This window comes from Sturnus vulgaris, chromosome 3 (assembly GCF_052056855.1).
Source record: "Sturnus vulgaris isolate bStuVul1 chromosome 3, bStuVul1.hap1, whole genome shotgun sequence".
In the NCBI taxonomy this organism is placed as follows: Eukaryota; Metazoa; Chordata; class Aves; order Passeriformes; family Sturnidae; genus Sturnus; species Sturnus vulgaris.
In genome coordinates, this window is record NC_142245.1 from 83,248,232 (window position 1) to 83,267,710 (window position 19,479).

At 37.2% G+C, this 19,479-nt stretch overlaps 1 pseudogene; it reads right to left on the reverse strand.

Annotated features, from left to right (window-relative positions):
- Positions 1 to 16,670: 16,670 nt before the first annotated feature.
- LOC148224455 (nucleoporin NUP42 pseudogene) lies at positions 16,671 to 19,266 on the reverse strand (annotated as a pseudogene).
- Between the last annotated feature and the right edge of the window lie 213 nt (positions 19,267 to 19,479).

The window sequence follows — 19,479 nt, forward strand, 5'->3', positions numbered from 1 at the left end:
GGAAGGATGCTGGATATGTCATCACTGTTTACATTTGTGGTACATTGTGTTTTGATTACCTGAAATCTGTAATCTAGCACAGAGCCTGGAACTATACTTTCTGTTTATACAAGGTCTTGCAGCCTTCAGAATTCATATTGCAAATGTTGGAATGTCTGGGTTACATAATGCAGATAAATATTGCTATACTCTCCTCCTAGATAAAAACATGACATGCAAAGACATTAAGATCTGATTTTAGCACTCAGATTCCTTGGAGGTGTCAGGACACAGAAATATTGAGGGAGTTGAAACCCTCTCTTTTGTCCCCTTACTTTTGTCCCCTTACTCTGCTTAGTGTGGTGTGTGCTTCATGTCCTGTCATTAGACAACTTCTGTACAAATTTCCTTTCTCGTCATTAATATCACATCTGCCTTGAGAGGTATCAGTGACTTCTGCCTGCTTTGTGACTTTTGGAGTCTTCTGCCTTTGAATCTGGTTTTCTCTCCATATTTGCTGAGCACTTAAAGCTTCAAATGAAACAGATTGAACCTCTTAGGTATTCATTACGTCTGGAGATGACACTCCATGTTTCTCAGCAGGAACAACCAGAAGTAGAGACTTCTAAAAATTTAAGTGCAGCTGACTTTGATCAAAGTTATATGATGAGACAAGGAAGAGGCTTGTAACAGAATCCAAAAATATCAGTGCCTAGTCACTTAAATCAATTTGAGAGCTTGCATGAATAAATTCTGGGCACTGCTGGATTTAAGAAACAAAATACAAAAAAGAAAATGAATACAGAGGAAATTATAAATGTGTATTCCTCAGAAATAAATTCTTTCATTAAACAGAGAGTTAAATACTTTTGTAAGTAGTTTGTCACACCCGTACTTACTTTTTTGTTGTTTCTTTCTTTTTCTTTTTGCTTAGCCAAGATGTTTGTAGAGGAATTACTTAAATATGTAATAGTATCATTGACATACTCTAAGTATTGAATGGTGCTTATCGAGAAATCATTAATAAAGCTTTTAAAGAACTCTTGGATAATGTAATGAAGCCAAATTGTGTACTCTCCATTTTTTTTTTCCTGTTCAAGATAATTCTGATTTAACCACTGATTTAAAAGTGATTTGCCTTATGAGACAGCCTATATCAAACAAAATCTGTTGCAGTATTTATACTCAGTATGTAGATACGCAATGAAATCTCATAGGTGTTACATACTTCAAAATTCAGTGCTGTGTGATCTTTAAATTTTGGGGAACATAGTGTATCTTGTAGAAATATTATATAAAGGTAACATACTTAAGTGCTTAATTGGCTGAATCCCAGAAGATCTTTCTAAGGCCAGATATAAAATTACCTGAAATGCAAGCTAATCTATGGAAAAAGACCTTTCTGTGAAACAAGGTCAGATGTGACTGAGTGGTTAGTATGCACTGTAAGAACATCATACACCAGGGATCATTTAATTACTAAAGCCACATTTTTGCTTTGCACTCTTTAAAGATACATGGCAAAGCTCGAGTTTAAGAGTATTGAGAGTCTGTCACTCAGAGTTTGAATATAGAGCCAAATCTACAGATAATAAGCTTTTCCTGACTTACATTTTGAGTAGGAGGCATCTTTGAATATGATGGATTAACCTGTTGTTTTAGAGTTGGAAAAGCTAATTTAATTGTGAATATCATTCTGCTAACTTATTGTTGAATTAAGAAATTGGAAACTTAACTACAGACCGTGAAGAAATAGAGATGGTGCTAAATGGTGTGTGGGATTTGTTTTTTTCCTTAGGAAACAGATGGTTTTATGTTTAGATCTATTTCTGTATGGTAGCAGTGAAGTGCTCCATTGCTTATGACTTTTAGCAATGGATCTGGATTTGTTTAGTGAGCTAAGATATTTAAGGTTTGGAATGTGTATGATGAGGAAATCTCTGTTACAGCTGCTGCCAAATGCTGTTTTTGTGAAAGGACAATTTGCAGTAGTGATGTTAACAGCTGTATTTCTGTTGTCGTATATCTCAGCTCCTGACTTAGCGTGCTGCAAAACATTTAATAAGCAGAGGCCCTGTGCTGTACCTATGTATACTTGGTTATTCCTTGCAATGTTTCTGTCAATCACTTCTTACCTAGCACTGACAATTGCTCTGTAGGGCAAATAAATATTCTCTGTAAGTCTGGTTTGTTACATTTTCAGAACCATATGAAACTCAAAATTGAGAAGGTTAGGTCCAAACAAATGGAAAATAATCCTTCAAAATAGAAAATAATTTTGTCGGAATTCTAAATTACTGAATTCTTAATAATAATCACCAGGGAGCTCTAAACTTTTATCTTTTAAGAAGAAGCATGGAAAAAAAAAGAGGCCAACGCTAGTAGCTTTGTCCCTGTTGGTGTTTTATTTTCAGGATCAACATTTGCTGGATAAGATGGATCCAATGTAGAACTTAATCTCCTGTATTAAGGAAATCTGTGTCTTCAGAGGGCTTTTTTCCCCTCATGGAAAAGCAGACTTCCTAAGGCCTGAGAGGAACATATTAGGGCTCACAGGAGTTGAGGCTGGTGAGAAAGTTTTCTCTTTACAACATACAGAGGTCTATAAAGAAAGGGAAATGCCTCCAGCCCTCTCACTTTGGCTGTGCCTCCAGAATTTCCAAGGGTTGTTAGTGATTTTGGTAGCTCAGGATGTCAGTTAGTGAGTCTCTGCTCTGGATGTCACTTGCTGGAAGACACACTCCAAAATTTGCAGCCAGAGTAGAGGAAGTAGCTGGAAAACATGAATGGATTCATCACATTTTTACATTAAACAGGCTTCCTCCTAAGTAGTAATTTGACAAGATAATTTGTTTTGGACGTAACTTCACACAAAGCTACTGTCTTAGGCTGAGTGCAGATGTAATCTGACTTTTTCTAGTTTTAAATTGGTCCTATTAATACAAGTGGAAATTTCTTTGCTTTATAAAGTGAACTTTAACATATAATGTGAGCAATTATCTTTTTCTATGATTGTAGTTAGCTGTTGATGTTGATTTAATCTACTGATTGAAAGCCTACAGTACAAAAAAGAAGTAATTACATCATTCTTGTCCTTGTCTGTAAAACTGTAAAGAACTTAATACAGTTGCTAGTGAAATCAGTTAAGAGACTGGTTGTCTTCAGTCATGGCTGAATGAAGCCCTAAATCATGAAACATACTGATAATAATGCTGTCAGAGAGAAAGTTAGGTTTAAGACTAGTAGAACTAAGATTTAAATTTGTTCTCTCTGGTAAACATCACTGAAATGTCTTATGTTCTGTGCTCAGCAGCAGCTAAAATTGTAAAAAGTCACAGTCTCTCTTCAGGGGTATGAACATTACAGAAGGGCTAAGTGACTCCTGGAAGAGGTCTTCAGCATTCCAAGGAATTATTCTCTGTAAGCAATAAATCTTTGTCAAAAATGCGTGTGTAATATTTTAGAAACAGATTATAAATCAAATCATAACTTGAAGATAGTCCTACAGAACAATGTAATTTTAAGATACTGGCTTATAGTAAATTCTTCATTAAAATTTACATGCCTAATAATTTTAATACAATTTATTTAAAATGTTATCTGAGCTTTTGTAAGTTCTAAAGGAAATAACATATATTTTCTCCAGTCTATAATTTTATATTTTCTTAGAAGCTCGCGATAACTGTGAAGGAGCAGACATGTATGTTTCTCATATAAAAGTGCTGCTAAACATCTGAGTGTTAATTTTCCACAAATACTCCTTTTTAGCAAGGCAATAAATCTTGATAATTTCATCACCAAGAACCTGACAGTTACAGCAATTATATGTTCAGTAAGAACACTTTAAAGAAGCTTTGTGGGGGCAGCTATACAATTGAGGAGAATTATGCAAGGTTGGATTTTAGAGCAAAAGTAGTTCCTGTGTCCTGACCTCTGCAAAAGGCCACACAGCTTTCAAAAGCTTAGAAGTGAGTTTACCAAACTTATTGAAGACTCTGCTGTCTTGATGGAAAGATTTCATATTATGGAGTGCCTCTTGATGTTTGTGGGCAGATCTTTATTGATTAATCATTCTGATTGATAAAAAAGGATGAAATATGTCACCTGTATAAACCAGAAAATATGCCACCTGTATAAACAGAAAATGCAGACTAGAAGAGGCTGAAAATTAACATATGTATTCTTTTCCAAGCAGTCCTTGGCAGATTTTAGGCTACCTACTTTTAAAAAGAACCTCTTATATTACAGATTTTTTGCATATCCTTTTCTGTCCTCACCATCTCGTGTTTGCAAATGTCCTTTTGATTCAAGGAATGCACTGATTCAACACTTACTTATGATCAGCATCAAGGAAGGGACACTGTAGTCTGTAGTCTCCCTCTTTCCACAAGCAGAGGTCCTTAATATCCAGCAAAATTCCCTCTGCACCATTTCTGTGACTTCCCTCTCTCACAACTGGTTTCAGAGAGCTTGCAAGCTTGCAGAGAGCTTCGAATGCAAAGGAAAAGAGATTTTGTCCCAAATAGATTTCTCTCTGGGACTCAGTTCCAAGACCCTGTTCTTTGCTGTTAGGTATAGTCTGATGTGCCAACAAGCCTTACATTCTGAAAGGTCTGGGTTTTTTCCCCAGGTCAGCTTTTATCAGTCCTATTTGAGGAATTTGCTCGTTCACAATTCTTTTAATGTAATACAAATAACACAATAGAAAGTACGTAACTTTTAAAAATCAGTGCTTAAACTTGTTTATTCAAGCTTGAATTGGGATTTTTTAAAATTTAAAAATTGTTCCTTCCTTATATATTGTTTTTTTATTTAACTATAGTGAATTTATCCCACTGTCACATTACTGTGTCACAGAGAAAAAACAGCTTCTTTTTCCAGAGGGAAAGTTACAGTTTCATGTCTTGAAGGACAAGATTAATTGAATATAGGATGCAACAAATGTTGGCTTTCATTAAATTACCCAGGCACTCATTATTAGATTTGACTCCAAAATTTGAATCTCGTGAATCAAGGAAATCCATATTTTGACTGCACACAGACTGAAGCGTTCCTTTCCTTAGTCTTTCTTTTCTAAGCTATCAATTCAGATGAGATCCTGCTATTGCACAGTTGGTGGAGGAAAAGGTAAAGAATTGATTGCTTTAAATCTAGGCCAATCATTGGGTGATCTTCACCTTTGCTGAAAGAAAAAAAAAATCAGTACGTGGCATCCCATCTTTCAAATATTTGCAATAAGATGTTACTTTGGTTTTGTTATGGCTCTTTGTAATGACTTTAAGATTACTGTTAATTATGCCTATTGATCTGAAATAATTAATAAACAAAAAGCCTGTAAAGTTGCATGTGACAGATACTTCTTTCAAATACACACATCCAAAGATCAAGCTGTAGATGATGAAAGAAAGACATGTGAGGATAGCTTCGGGAGGTGTGACAATTCAGAAATTAGCTGAAATACGGTGTGCAGGAATTTGGATGCAAAGCAGAAGCAGAGGTGGGAGGCTCAGGCCAGGGCAGCTGACACCAAAAGGCTGCATTTGCTTTTATGTGCTCAGGGGGAAGAAAGTTAGAAAGAGAACAGGTAGCAACACAGTGACAGCCTTAAAAGAGTAAATGGAATGGTGTTAGAAATGTCTTCCTAACTTTTGTGCCAACACTTTTTTTCTCCACATATTAGAAGTTACTGGAAAAGGCAACAAAAGTTCTTTCTCTGTTTTTGGCAAGCTTTCATTAATTACCCCTCAGATTTTCTATGATGAGAGTTCACATTCTCACTTTTGAAGACCCTGAATTTTTTTTCTGTCCACTGGGGTTTGCTTCCCTCCATTTCCCTGCTCACTCTACTCAGTCCAACTGATGTGTTTTTCATCTCCTTCTTTACCTTTTACAGATTTTACCCACCTTTCTGGAGTTCCCTCAAGGACTAAATTCACTGTGTTACCACCCTCTTCTTTATGTCCTTCCTCAGAAAATGTTTCCCTGGAAACCCTAACCCTGTTCCCTCAGAAAAGCTAATCCATGCCATTTTTCTCTATATTTACTCTTCCTCTTTTTGTGTTAGTAAGGTCTTTAATTAACTAGGTTTAGATCTGTGGAGAGCAAAATAAAAGCTCCAATATTTTAAGTGACCTTGAGTATGTATGACTGTAACATCACTGTTTTACAGGAGGGACCCTATTTTGCACCTGAAATGATGAATTAGGACTTTAGACCACAGAGAGGTATACAAATACTAAGGAAAACAGATAATTGCAAGATCAACCATATGGTTCTGTTTATACCAATCTGGCATGTTTTGGGAATTTTTAAAGTTAGATTTTTCACTCTTTCTCCTTGCAAGCAGAATGCAGAAACCTATAACTTCTGGTTTCACCACACAGTAGAATGCCCCAGAACAGATGGTCATAACAGGGCCCCAGCCATGGAATCACAGAATAGCCTGGCTTTGAAGGGACCTTAGAGCTTGTATAGTCCAACCCCCTCCACCATGGGTAGGGACATCTTTCACTAGGCCAGCTTGCTCAAGGCCTCATCCAACCTGGCCTTGAGCACTTCTAGAGATGGAATATTCTCAACTTCTCTGTTCCAGTGTCTCACCATCCTCACAGTAAAAAATTTCTTTGTAATATCCAATCCAAACCTCATCTTAGTTTAAAGCCATTATTGTTTGTCCTGTCTTTACAGATCCTTGTAAAAAGTTCCTCTCCAGCTTTCCAACAAGCCCCCTTAAGATACTGGACTGCTGCTGTAAGGTCTTCCTGGAGCCTTGTCTTTTCCAGGCTGAGCAATACTAATTCTCTCAGCCTTTCTTCATAGGAGAGTTGTTCTGTCCCTCTGATTATCCCTATGGCCCTCTTCTGGATTTTCTGCAACAGGTCAGTGTCCTTCCTGTGCTGGGGACATCAGAGCTGGATGTGTAATCCAGAATGGAGAATATCACATCAGTTTGTCCTTTATTTGGGTAATAGTCTCTCAGGAAACTGAGTACAGAGGAAGGTAATTTTACTTTTAAATAGTAGGATCCTACTACATTAAATAACTCTCCTGTGCATGTATTACTGAGATATGGTAATTGCTTCATTTTTAGGGAAAGACAAATATTGAAATATTTTGCAGCTCTCATTTGACTGTATTGTCCTTGAAAGTGATCACTGAAATGTGTTATAAAGGAGTTATTGTAGCACATACTGAAAAATAAATACAAACGTTAGTTGCCTTGCAAAACTGCTATGGGAGATATGGGATTGCAATAAGTAGGAACAGCTGAAGTCAATGCATGTTATAAAAATGGAGTTTATGTGGCATAAAATATGATTGCTCATTATAGACCATTATTTTTTATTTTTCCTTGTGCCTTACTCATTTTGGTGTTCTGTCACTTAGTGCTGTTTAAATCAGCAACTTCAGTAAATTATTTTTGTGCAAATGATGTATGCCATGAATCTGGTTTCACCATTTATAAGGCCTTTTTTTTTTTTTAAAGAAGGAAAACTTTCTTCATTTATTTTGTAATCCCTGAGCAGTATGGAAACCATGGAGTCAATTAGTGCAAATGAGTCAAGCCATATATCTGAAAAGCAATGAGCTATTGAAGAAATAGTTTTGAAGGAGAGAGCTTTTTATTAACCTTTCTCACACCACCCTGAAAGGTGCTAGGGATTCTCAGTTCTCATCAACTTCAAAGACAATTCAGTGTTCAATATTTTCTTGCCGAATCGGGGGTGCAGAGATGAGGGCCAGATGATAATTTGTTGATAAAATCACAAATACTTTTGAAAGGCAATGCTATATGTAAAAAAGCATTTTCTTGCCAATTTTAGTATGCCATGGATACGTGCAGTGACAAAAAATGGCATAAGATGGCAGTAAGAGATTGCAAAATACAGTGGTTTGGTGTGACATATTCCAGTGAATCCACCTACTGTCTTGTAATAAGGATGATTGTATAACAGGTGATAAATGGGGATTTCTGGGCTCCTTCGGGACATTGTTTTCTAACTTTCTTTTTGCATTTTTCTTCTTCTCAGAGGAAAATCTCCAGTTTATTTGGCATTTATACTCTCTTATCTGAGTGTGGGAAAATGGAATAGTTTTTCACACTGCATTGCCATCTGGGTGGAAATGCTTGAAATTCACTGCTCATACTTTTAAAATCTGTGCTGTATGAAAATCACTCCAAATTTAGCATTATATTAAATATGATATCATAGGCTGATAGAAACAAAGTAGGGTGAAACAACCACATCAGTAATGCACATGCAGCTTTACAGCCTTGCTAGTGAAGCAATATGGACAAGAGGCTGTTAAATTTATCCACTGCTAAACTCCTAAAGCGAGGAGGACAAGCTGCTGTGGGCCCTTGTGTTGGCACCTGTAGTCAAACCCCAGGAGGGTGGTGTGGGAAGTTTTGTTAGGTGCTCTCATGACACCAAGGTTCTAGAGTCTTCTCATAACTTTCCAGTCCAGGGCTATGACCTGGTGACACAAAACTGCCTTCTCTTGGCTAGAGAAATTGCTTTCGAATATGTGATGCCTGTATGAAAACTGAGAGCTTTATTTCTGGAGACTGATTCCTGAAAGATTTGTCCAATTTAAGAACTGCTAAGATAGAGAATGTATGGATTATTTGCAAAATATAGGTTTGGAATTTCTCAGTGCTAATGATTTCATTAGGTCTGCATTGAAATTTTTAGTAATGGCTTTACATTAGTATATATAAAGCTATGTTCTGCAGCCCCAGTGTATACTTTAAGTTCCTCTCAAACAAAAATATTCACATTTTCTGAATCCTTTTCAGTGGTAATGATAGCATTTTTAGCTACTGCTTTTTGTCCTTAGATCTGTAAGTGACTTATAAGTGTACATACCTCTGACCAGAAAGGGTTTTATGTGATCAAACAAAGTAAAATTAACATCAAGCAACAATGAACAATAAATGTCTTCTGCAATGACTGACAAGGTATTGACTAAACTCTGATTCAGTAGGGAAAGGTAGATATGGAAGAGACTTTTATGTTTAAGTTCATTATGACTTTCCCTCAACAAAATTACTCTTTTCAGCATCTGTTTTAATGTAATTGCTGGGGAGTTATGTGGTTGTGCATGATTTTTATCTGATAGCTAAGCCAGAGGTCAAAGCACAAAACTGACATTTAGAGAGATGATGTGGATTTGTTGTGCTCCCTGAAGGCCTTGGTCTGTAAGCCAGGAGATGGATTACACGTATGAATATTTTCATCTTTCACTCTAGTTTGTGTGTACCTGATTGCTTCCAATGAAGATTTCTACATTTTGGGAAATAAAAACCAAAAGTCGATTGATTTTCTTCAGCATACTTTTTTAATAATGATGTTCCTGGGAAGGTCAAGTGTGCATTCCATCATATGTCTTTTCAGGATAGCATTTGATCAGATGTGGCATAGGAGCTTCTCTGCACTGTAGAACTGGGTGCACCATTTAAAACCTAAGTGTTCCATAAAGAAAACTAGGAAGTTCTAGTAGGAAAAATGAAGTACAACTTGAGGTTTAAATCATCCATTTACTCCAAATTTTTGAGAAAGACAGAGTAGCTTTAGAAGTAATATAGTTCTTTCTTTCCTTTAAAAAATATTTTAATTTGGTGTTAAAATCCTCCTTCATTACAATAGCAAATTCATAATAATGAAATTACAGTAATGGCACCTTTTATGGCATCTTTATCCTGTTAACTCTAATGAGAAACTGGTAAAGATCCCTCAGTTTTGATTCAATTGTGTAAAGAACATATAAGTTTTTGTTACTGAAGTTCACATTTCTGTGTTTAACTCACATGGATTAATAGGAGCCATTTGCATTGGTAAATATACTTGAACTAAAAGTGTGAATTGTTTTCCTTCACTCAGCTTAGAAATTATTTTAAAATGTGAATAGCTTTTCCTTCACAAAATTGCTGTTGTTAATATGGTAGATTTTTGAAAATTCAAGTGCAATGCTGCTTTTGTTCTTATCCTTTTGAATCCGCAGAATTGGAAGCTATCAGGTAGACTTTTTAGGATTTAATTGTTTACCAATCTTTTCCCATTTATGAAGATGTTTCCATATTTCACGTTTGTATTCTAGTAAGAACTGTCTTCTAGTGAGAATTCTGTTAATATATGGAAATCAAGAAGTTATCTGTGTGACAATTTTTTATCATATGTGAAGAGAGAATGGATGCTCTCAAGTCAAGATCTTTTTCTGATTTCAGTAAGAAATCCTTGCCATTGCTCTTACAATGGAAAATTTGAGAGTTTTCACACGTTGTCACTGAATGCAGCCTCAGTATGATTGCTTTCTTTTATACTACTGTATAATATGATATAGTTGACTGTGGTGAACTGCTCCTCTTGTCAGGAGGGGGCAAAAATCACTAAATTAGTCACGTGATTTCACCTCAATGACAAGCATGAACATATTTTAACAACAACATTTTTATGTATTACCCAAATCTATTAACTTGTGATGAATTCCAGAATAGAAGAAATTCTAGAATTCAGGATGACAGTCCATTTTTCATCAGACTATTGCAGAGAAACTCTTGCAATGCAGGTTTCTGAGCGAGTCTTGCACATTTCTTTGGCCTCTCTACTGGCCAGAAGTGAGTAACAGCCATATGGAGCAATTCTGATGCAGTTTATCAGGTTATGCATGACAGCACAAGATATGAAGTCAAAAACTGCTAGACCTTCTGGACTGAAATGGGATAAGCAGTACCTTGTCCCTGTCTTAAAGATTCAAGGGAGAACTTTTCCTGCAATGACTGGACTAAACTGTTTTGCTGTTTTGCTGTTCTGTCATAATCTTGATGAGTGCCTTTGCCCTCATATTGATTTTCCCTTAAGGTCTAATCCAAAGATCGTTCACAGAAGAGAGGATCTTCCAGGGGGCTTTGGCTCATGTCAGTGAGTGAGGTTAGCTCAGGCATCACAAAGCTTGGCAAGAAAGGGAATCAGGTCACGAAGACCACAAAGGCAAGAAAGTCCACAAGTTACATTTCAGAGCAGAGTGAAAAATGACAGTAAGTCAGAATTCGTCTTGACAAAGTCAGACATCGAAAAGTTACTTGTCATATTTCCTTCATAGCCATAGGATAAGAAAGAAATGAGCTAGTGATTCATCGAACCTGTCTTAGATATCTACTTTGGGTTGAGATTAACTGCCTTCTGGAGGTGCCTCTTTCTCTCCTTCAGCTATAAAGGAGCCCAGGGGACTATCTGACATTTAGGGAGCTGACTTTTAGGTGATAAAGTTAGAAAATTCCTGTCAAAGGAATCTGTGGAAGTATCTCTCTTTTGCTCTCTCTTCTTTGCTTCCTCCTAGCCTTTAAGACAGTATTACAGGTAAGTCTGCTGGCTTGAAAAGGCACCCTCCTGAACCTTTAGTATGTCTGGAGACTATGCTTCTCTCTAGAAAAATCTCAGCTAGGAAACAGACATCTCATCATTTGACCTGAAGTAAGTTTTCCTTTCTTTGAAAATCAGGATTTTTCCAATTTAAGAATAATAATTACAATTGAATAAACTTCTTAGATTACTTAAAGTGAGAAGAGAGCTCAAAATTCAACTGCACCTCTGTTCTCTTCCTAAATAGTATAAATATCCCCTATTATTCCTTCCATCCCTTCTAACAATATATTAGCATGAATTTAAATAAGGTTTTCCTATACCCCAGCTGCTGCTCTAACTACTGCACTATAGGTAACACATACTTGTTGAAATCAAAGACTCAATAAGTTGATTTTGTGTTTAATGTGTGTCTTTAAAAATCTGGCCCAACATTTATTCAGAATACATGCAGAAATAATGTTGTTTCTTCCCCCATGTTGTTATATAGAACAGAGTATATCTGTGTCCTTCACAGAGAAGAAAAGCACTTCAAAACAGAATGTATCTTCTGTTTAATGCCACAGAGAAGGAAAACTGACACCTAATTTCTTCAGACCGTTTGTTTACTGGGGCTGGGCTGAGTTCACTTTTTTCACATTTTCAAAGGAGATGTTTTAGAAGTACCTTGATTCTTAAAGGTATTTGGGTTCAAAAAATATGTCTTGCTCCACAGTGGGGTTTTTCTTTTTTAGGGATCAAAATCTTTGGTAATTGATAGTCAATGACATTCAAACTTCTAAATTTAATTAATATATTTAGGCTTTTATGGGAGTTAAATTTCAGATGCTTTTGAAAATTTAGATTTGTGTATTGAATCAATTTATGATTTTGTACTCCGTTTTGAAAGTTATTTGATTAGAAATACTATTTTTTAAGTGGACTACAGTTCGTCATTCAAGTGTTACATTTTGGTTCATTGCAAACAAATATCTTTAGGATATTATTAGTGCAAATAGAGGCATCTTTTGTAAGACACTCATGAGCTGTTTTGGAAATGATCTTCACTTGAGATACAGATTTTGGTTTCTCTACTTTTTTTCCATTTCTTTTTAATCACTGAGAGAGAACAAAGTGTTTGTTACAGCAAGACAAGAGGAGAAATTACTGCAAACAAAATGGATCTGCTCAAGAAATACTGTGAACATTGTGGTGGGACCATATGAAGTTTGAATTTGACAATTGCTAAAATATATATGGACCTAGATTCTCCAGAATCAGATATGTTATTTAAAGTCACTATTTTTGTAGCAAGTGGGGTTGGATCCTACCTATGCTATCTATTAAGACAAGGTCAGCTCTGGAACAAAGAGAAGTATTACTTTTATTTTTAGTTATATGTTTATTGTTTGATTCTGAACCTATGGATAGATCAAAAAATAGAGTAAGACATTTAGTATGATTGTGAAGACATGCTTCTTCCTGAAATTTATATGAGTGGTCTTCAAAATGTGATAGCAAAATATATAGAATTATAAAACAGTCCACTCTGTATTTTAAAACATTTTAGAATATTATTATAATTAATTAAAATGCTTATTAGTAAAAAAAATTGCCAAACATAAAATTAAGTTAGTTTCTTCTCAATGCAGTTCTCTTTTGGGTTAGCCAGAATTTTAAGCACTTCTCGGAATGTTTCAGTGTTAAAATATATGAAGGTAAGTTATCTATTTCATTGTCTTAAGAAAATGCCTAGATTTCTGGTCTTCAGAAATATTTTGATTGGTGCTCATCAAAAGAGTCTTTTAATATCCTTTCTGAATCCCTGAATTAATTCCTCCAAAGCTTCAAGATTAGCTTGACTAATAAACTCAGTTCTGAATAAACTTAACATTGTTCTTCATTGCTTTTAAACCTATCTGTTGACAACAATGAATCAGCCAAAAAGCAAGAAACCCAGAGGAAAATTAAAATCCTTTCTCATATTTTATCAAGGAGAAACAATATTTTGCTTTCTCTCTGAAGTTGGTTTTGAGGCTAAGTCTTGAAAAAGCACTAATAATTCTCCCTGGCAAGCACATTCTTCCCTGTAACCCATGCAGTTTCTGAAACTGAGAAATACAGAGCAAGGAAGAGCATAATTTATGAATTTAACTCTGAAAATTACATACACATTTTCCACCTTGGGTTTGAACTGGAAGCTAGAAATATTTTTATGTAAAACAGTTATAGCCATTCCTGTATTGATTTGCCACACTTTACCTCTGGTAAAGATGTAACATGCAGTGTTCAATGAGAAAGTTTAAAGAGTTTGTAGCCCCTGGTTGTCTCTGTCTTGATGGATTTGTACCATAAATACAAACATTTGATTCAAACATAAATCTGGCACATATCTCCTGCACAGAGAAAAATGCAATTGAATAGTTTATTGATAATGTGAGCACACGAAGTAAAACTGATTCCAGATGACTTTGTAAACTCCAGTAACTCAGAAAACGTTAGATAAATTGTTCTGTTCATTAGTCTCAGTAGATGAACTAAGCTATTAAACAGGAATATGTAAAAAAACCCCCTATTGTATATATAATTTTGAAATGTTCAGAATTTTAGGCTTTCATGCTGAGCCATTATTTTAATGCAAGTGCAATATTCTGGTGAGGGGGATAGAAGACAACTCTGCTAGCTTGGTTTTGGATTTCATACTGGTACAAACAACCCTGGTTCATAAGAGATAACAGTTAGGAGTAAAAGTCACAAAACAAGGTATCTGAATATTAAAGTTGTAAACTCCACGAACCAAATTTTTTTTTGATGTTTACAAAAGCTGGGAGTGAGTATGGTGGTTATAATTTGCACGAGCAAATATTGTCACCCAGATATTGAATGGGCCTTTATGTACTTTCGTGTCCTTAGCCAAATGCTTGATATAATTCCAGCAGTAGCTTCCCAGCTGGAAGGTTTTGGCATAAATGGCTGCTTCACTTCCTGAAGGTGTAAGGAGCTGTGTTCCCTTCTGTGTTCCATTCTAGGAGCACATTCAGGCCTTTGAAATGCAATTTTTGTCTTTTGAATGCATAATAGGAAAAGCGTCCCTTTATCTTTGGTGATGTATATTTTACCTTTAGACTGTGGATTGAGGAGTGCTCCTCTGTGGGCATTTCTTGATGCCCATGTAGCTGCTGAATTTCAGCTATTCCTTTGCTGTGCCCTGGGTTAATAAAACTAATGTTATATCAAGTTTCCAGGAGCAAGAGAAGATTCAAGCAAGGAGAACTTGGTAAGGGACTGTCATTTACATTAAGTCATCCTGGCTGATTCTGTCCTTGCTCATCCAAGAGATACCTCCAGGAAGATTTTGCCCAGTGTGTGCATTTTTTTAGGATCTCTTATTTTCTGCTATTGATTATGAGAGTTTGTGGTGGGCTGAAAGCTTGGTCTGAGACAGCATTGTTTTCCCTGTCCTTATGATTGCACTTCCCACAACACTTAGGGTCTGTGCACAGGGCACAAAACCATCTTGTGCCAGACAGCCCAAGTGAAGGGCTGCAATTCCCCGGGCAGATTAGCTGGGATGATGTGGGAGCCATTCTTGATGAGGAGCAGAATATCAAGGCTATGGTAATGCTAATATGATCTCACTGTTCCCAGTGACCAAGCTAGGTTGATAATTTGGGTAACATATCCATCTAAATTTGTATACTTATTCTTCTGCTTTTCAGAATGGCTGAAGAAAATTCCTGTTTAAAAATCCAAGCATCAGTAAGTTGTCCACACAATAATGCATTTAAATAAATGTCCTATCTTAAGTATGAAAGTCAATCCATTGAAAGCGTGGTTGCTATGGCTTCTTTCATGGATTTTGCACTTACTGTCTGTAAGACACCATACCTATCTGGGATCTCCACACAAGGTGTCTCCAGACTCCCAGGGAAGTGATATTCAGCAGTTTGTGAACAGGCTGAGTACCCAAATCCTGTATCATGTTTTACAGTGGACCCAGTGTTAAGTACCTGTCCTGGAAATACAATTTTTAAGCTCATGCTATGTACTTAATTTCATTCTGGATTTAAAATGGGCCTTTGGGTATGTAGGGTTGGTATTTGCAATAGGCAGCCCACAGGGATATATTGAAACAGCCTGTGGAAATTGAACTGTCTCACTACCTTTCCACCCTCTTGATGCTGGGGTAGGAGTGGGATCCTAGAACTATTTAATGAGCTCGGGTGGTGGATGAGCCATTGGATAAGAAACATATGTGCTTATTGGAGAGGAATAGAGGTGCTTTTCCTTTTTGTCAAAATTCAGCTCTCAGCCAGGCAAAATGGAAAGCACCCTTCTGCTGGGCCAGAAACCACTCTAAGCAAATGCTCTCTGCAGTTGTCCCATTGCAGACAGACCACTGGCTATCCAGGAGTATAAACTGCCAGGGACACAGGGGAAAAAAGGGCCTGACACAGCTGGGTAATGGTAAGAGCCACAGTTTGGCAGAAAAGTGTCAGTTCTGTCACTACTCATGCATTTTACCTAATTGCTTTCTAGTTATATGTGAATAAATAATGTTGGAATAGAGATTATTAGCTAGGATTCTTGGACTCTTGACTCCGTTCTGGTTTAACCCCAGGCTTCAACCACAAAAGTGCTCTCTCACTCCCCCAGGTACTTCTAGTGTGGTGGGAAGGAGAATCAGAAGAACAGGTAAAACCCATGGGTTGAGATAAGAACAGTTTAAGGCTTCAAATACAGTAAAATATAATAATACTACGAATTATAAACATGATAATAATAAAAATAATAAGAACAGAATTTTATTGAAAAGAAGAGATCTAAATAAAACCCAAGAGAAATAAGGGATGCCCAACACAATTGCTCTCTACCCACTGACTGCTGCTCACCCCCATCCCAGCGACCTCCCCCTCCTGGCCCATTGTCCCCAGTCTAGATACTGGGTATTGCATTCTCTGGTATGGAATTTCCCTGTGGATGGATCAGATGAGTTGTCCTAGCCTTGCTGCCTCCTGACTTCTTGTGCACCTGCTCACTGACAGAGCATGGGAAGCTGAAAAGACACAATCATAGAATGGTTTGGGGTGAAAGGGGCCTTAAAGATCATCTTGTTCCAACTCCCCTGCCATGGGCAGGGACACCTTCTTCTAGACCAGGTTGCTCAAAGCCTCATTCAACCTGGCCTTAATATTTTTTTTTTAACCTGAGATTTTATTACTGCAAAAGACTTAAAGATGAAACAGAAATGAACTGAAATGGAAACATTTTGTTACATTACTCAACCATGAAAATGTGTAGTTGAGCTATCAGAGAAAATATATTATTTCAAAATAAACTTAGAAAGTCCTAAACATCTGAAAGTTGTAGTAGTGACGGTTTAAGAGGAATTTTTCCCATTGCAATTTTTTTTGTTTCAAATTGTGTCAATTCTTCAGCTGGTCTTTGGTGTAAATAACTGTTTTCATGTATTCTGGTTTGTGAGTGCAGAAGCTGCTGATGTGATGTTATGTCCAGAGACACTGGCAGTCTGCCAAAATAAAATACTGCTGGACTGTGAGGCAGAAGTTGCTACTGCTGCATTGAATGTTCCAAAGGCTGTAAGAACAAGCTGCTGTGCTTGAAGAGTTCGCAGCAGGAAAATTGCTAGGCAAGAATGTAGCATCGAAAGCAGGAGGATTACAACCAGCAGAAATGGTCTCAAAAACATCAGAGTTTCCAGATCCTGATGCACTGGCAAGACTGGCAATCGTAAAGAAGAAACTGGTAGCACTGTTACTACTGCTGTTCATGGGAATGCTTGGCAGCACAAAGCTTGATGTTTGCAGTCCTCCAGATCCAAAGGAAGGCAAGGGTTGAGTGATGGTGTTCTTCAATTCAGATGGCACACAGCTGCTTTTGTCAATGCATTTAAAGCTTTCAACTGAGGCAGCTGATTTTTCCATTGTCCATTCTGTTGGACAGAATTTATATAGAGTTCTGAATGTTAGTGTTTCTTCTGCAGTCATAATGCTCCAGATGGAACTGTTCTGAGAAGAAATCTGAAAAGCCTGAAACATTCAGCTTTTCTTTCAGTGGTGAGTAAGATAAAACTATCCATTGTTCTAAAGATTCCTAAATTTCCATGTCTTTCACTACACAGTCAAGAAGTCTCTTCATCTTTATAGCCATCAGCAATATTTTGACTGTTTGTAAATGCAGAAAATCTGTTCTGCAAAAAGTCCTTGACCTAGGGTAAGAACTACTTAGCAACAACCAAAACATCAATGTGTTATCAATATTATTCTCATACTAAATCCCAAACCACAGCGCTGAATAAGCTACCAGGAGAATGAGCTCTATCACAGGCAAAACCTGGACACTCTCAGAGGAGCGTTACTTTACCCAAGTTCTCTGGGATTTATGTCACAGTGTCATCATTCCTGACATAAAAATAGTAACTGAAGAACAATGATTCAATTATGGGCAAGATTCAACTCTTTAAATGCTAACTGCTTTGGAGTTAATTGTTGAGTAAGAAAGTGATCTAGGCTCTTAATTGTTGGACAGAGAGACAAATTGCTCAGCCCATCCTGAAATGGGAGATGCCGATGAATCACTGAGCAGAAAGATACCTACATCAAAAACTGCTCCTTTGAGTATGGAGGAAATGGAGAAGACTTGCTTGCCAAAATGGCTTATCTTGAGGATAGATGAAGTGGTAGGAGATAAAATTACATCCTAGGTTTGCTATTAATCAGGGTTTGGGTTCCCTGTGAATCACACCAAGAGTGCCTTAATGTGGTTGATTTTAAAGAGCAGATGGGATGTCAAAGGAGGAGTCCAGTTCTGTGAACATAAAACTGTCCAGTCTTCCCCCTGCATATGTGAAAATTAAATGATTGCCCATGTATGGAGGAGTTGCACACCAAAATAGCCTGAATGACATGGGAAGCAATTCTGGTATGTACAATGAAGCTGCAACTGAAAGACCAGGCAGCTTTCAGAGGTCTGGAGAGCATTTTGGAATGTTAGCCCTTCATGTAAATTCGGTATATATATTTGAGGTGAAGAAAGTCATTATAGTTATGCTTTATTCATATTTATCTTCTGCAGAAAGGTAGCAGTTTTAGGAAATGAGACATGCTGCGCCCCCAGGGGAAAATCCTCCTGTAGGTATGTCCTGTACAGGCAAAGACAGAGCAAGTCATCTGGTGGGCACACTGCATATGGGCCTGGCTTGGTGGAAAATTCCAAGTTTAATTGGGTTTTTCTCCTGCTGTTTTTTAACAGTACTGAACCTGTCACTATGCAGGGAACGTTGTATATGAAAAATGTCCAAAAGAGATTAAGGTAAGTGGCATCCTAGTGCGTTGTTTAGTGCTTAGGGCATAAATGGCCAATCTCAAAAGACTATGACAACAGTAGAAATAATGTGTAAAAAAACAAGGCAAAAATTACCATCCTGTATAGCTTAGTTGTATGCAAATCAGGGAGCATTAAATGTCAGTATCCTAACAGTTTTTAAGAAAGAAAACACAGAGCTGACAAAGAACATTAAAACTTCCTGATCCCAGTGGTGACAGAAATCCTTTCAATTCCCATTGGCACCAGCAGCAATGTAGATTTCTGTACATTCTACTCATAGTGTGTCAGTGCCAACCTCAGGGGTTCTCCAGGAGACACAACACAGTGAAGTGAACATTGGCCTGGATCCACCAACAGATCTGAGTGCTGGAAAACTGTGTGTCTCTGTGTACAGTCCACATTTAAGGTTCCTACTGCCATACGGGAATCGACAGCGTCACAATGCCTGTCCTTTCTACCCTCCCCAAAAGACTGTTTGTCTCATGAAGAATTCACAGTCAGCACTTGGAGGGGAAAGTTGTCTCAAATCACTTTGAGAGGGCCTATGGGGAATAAGCTTACATCTCACATTCTCATCCTTGCCTGGACTCAAAGTCATCCTACCTGTGCCTCCTGAAAGGTTCTTCCTTCCAGACACACTGAAGTAAGTAGATTGTCCCAGAAATTATCTTTAGAAGTGGAACAGTAGTCATCTATTAGACATAACCATAGGAAGTATCAATGACTTCCTCACATGTAATCTGTAGAATGTAATTCTGGGCAGAATACTCTACTCCCTTCTCCACCTGAAATAATCCGAATCATCTCCCAC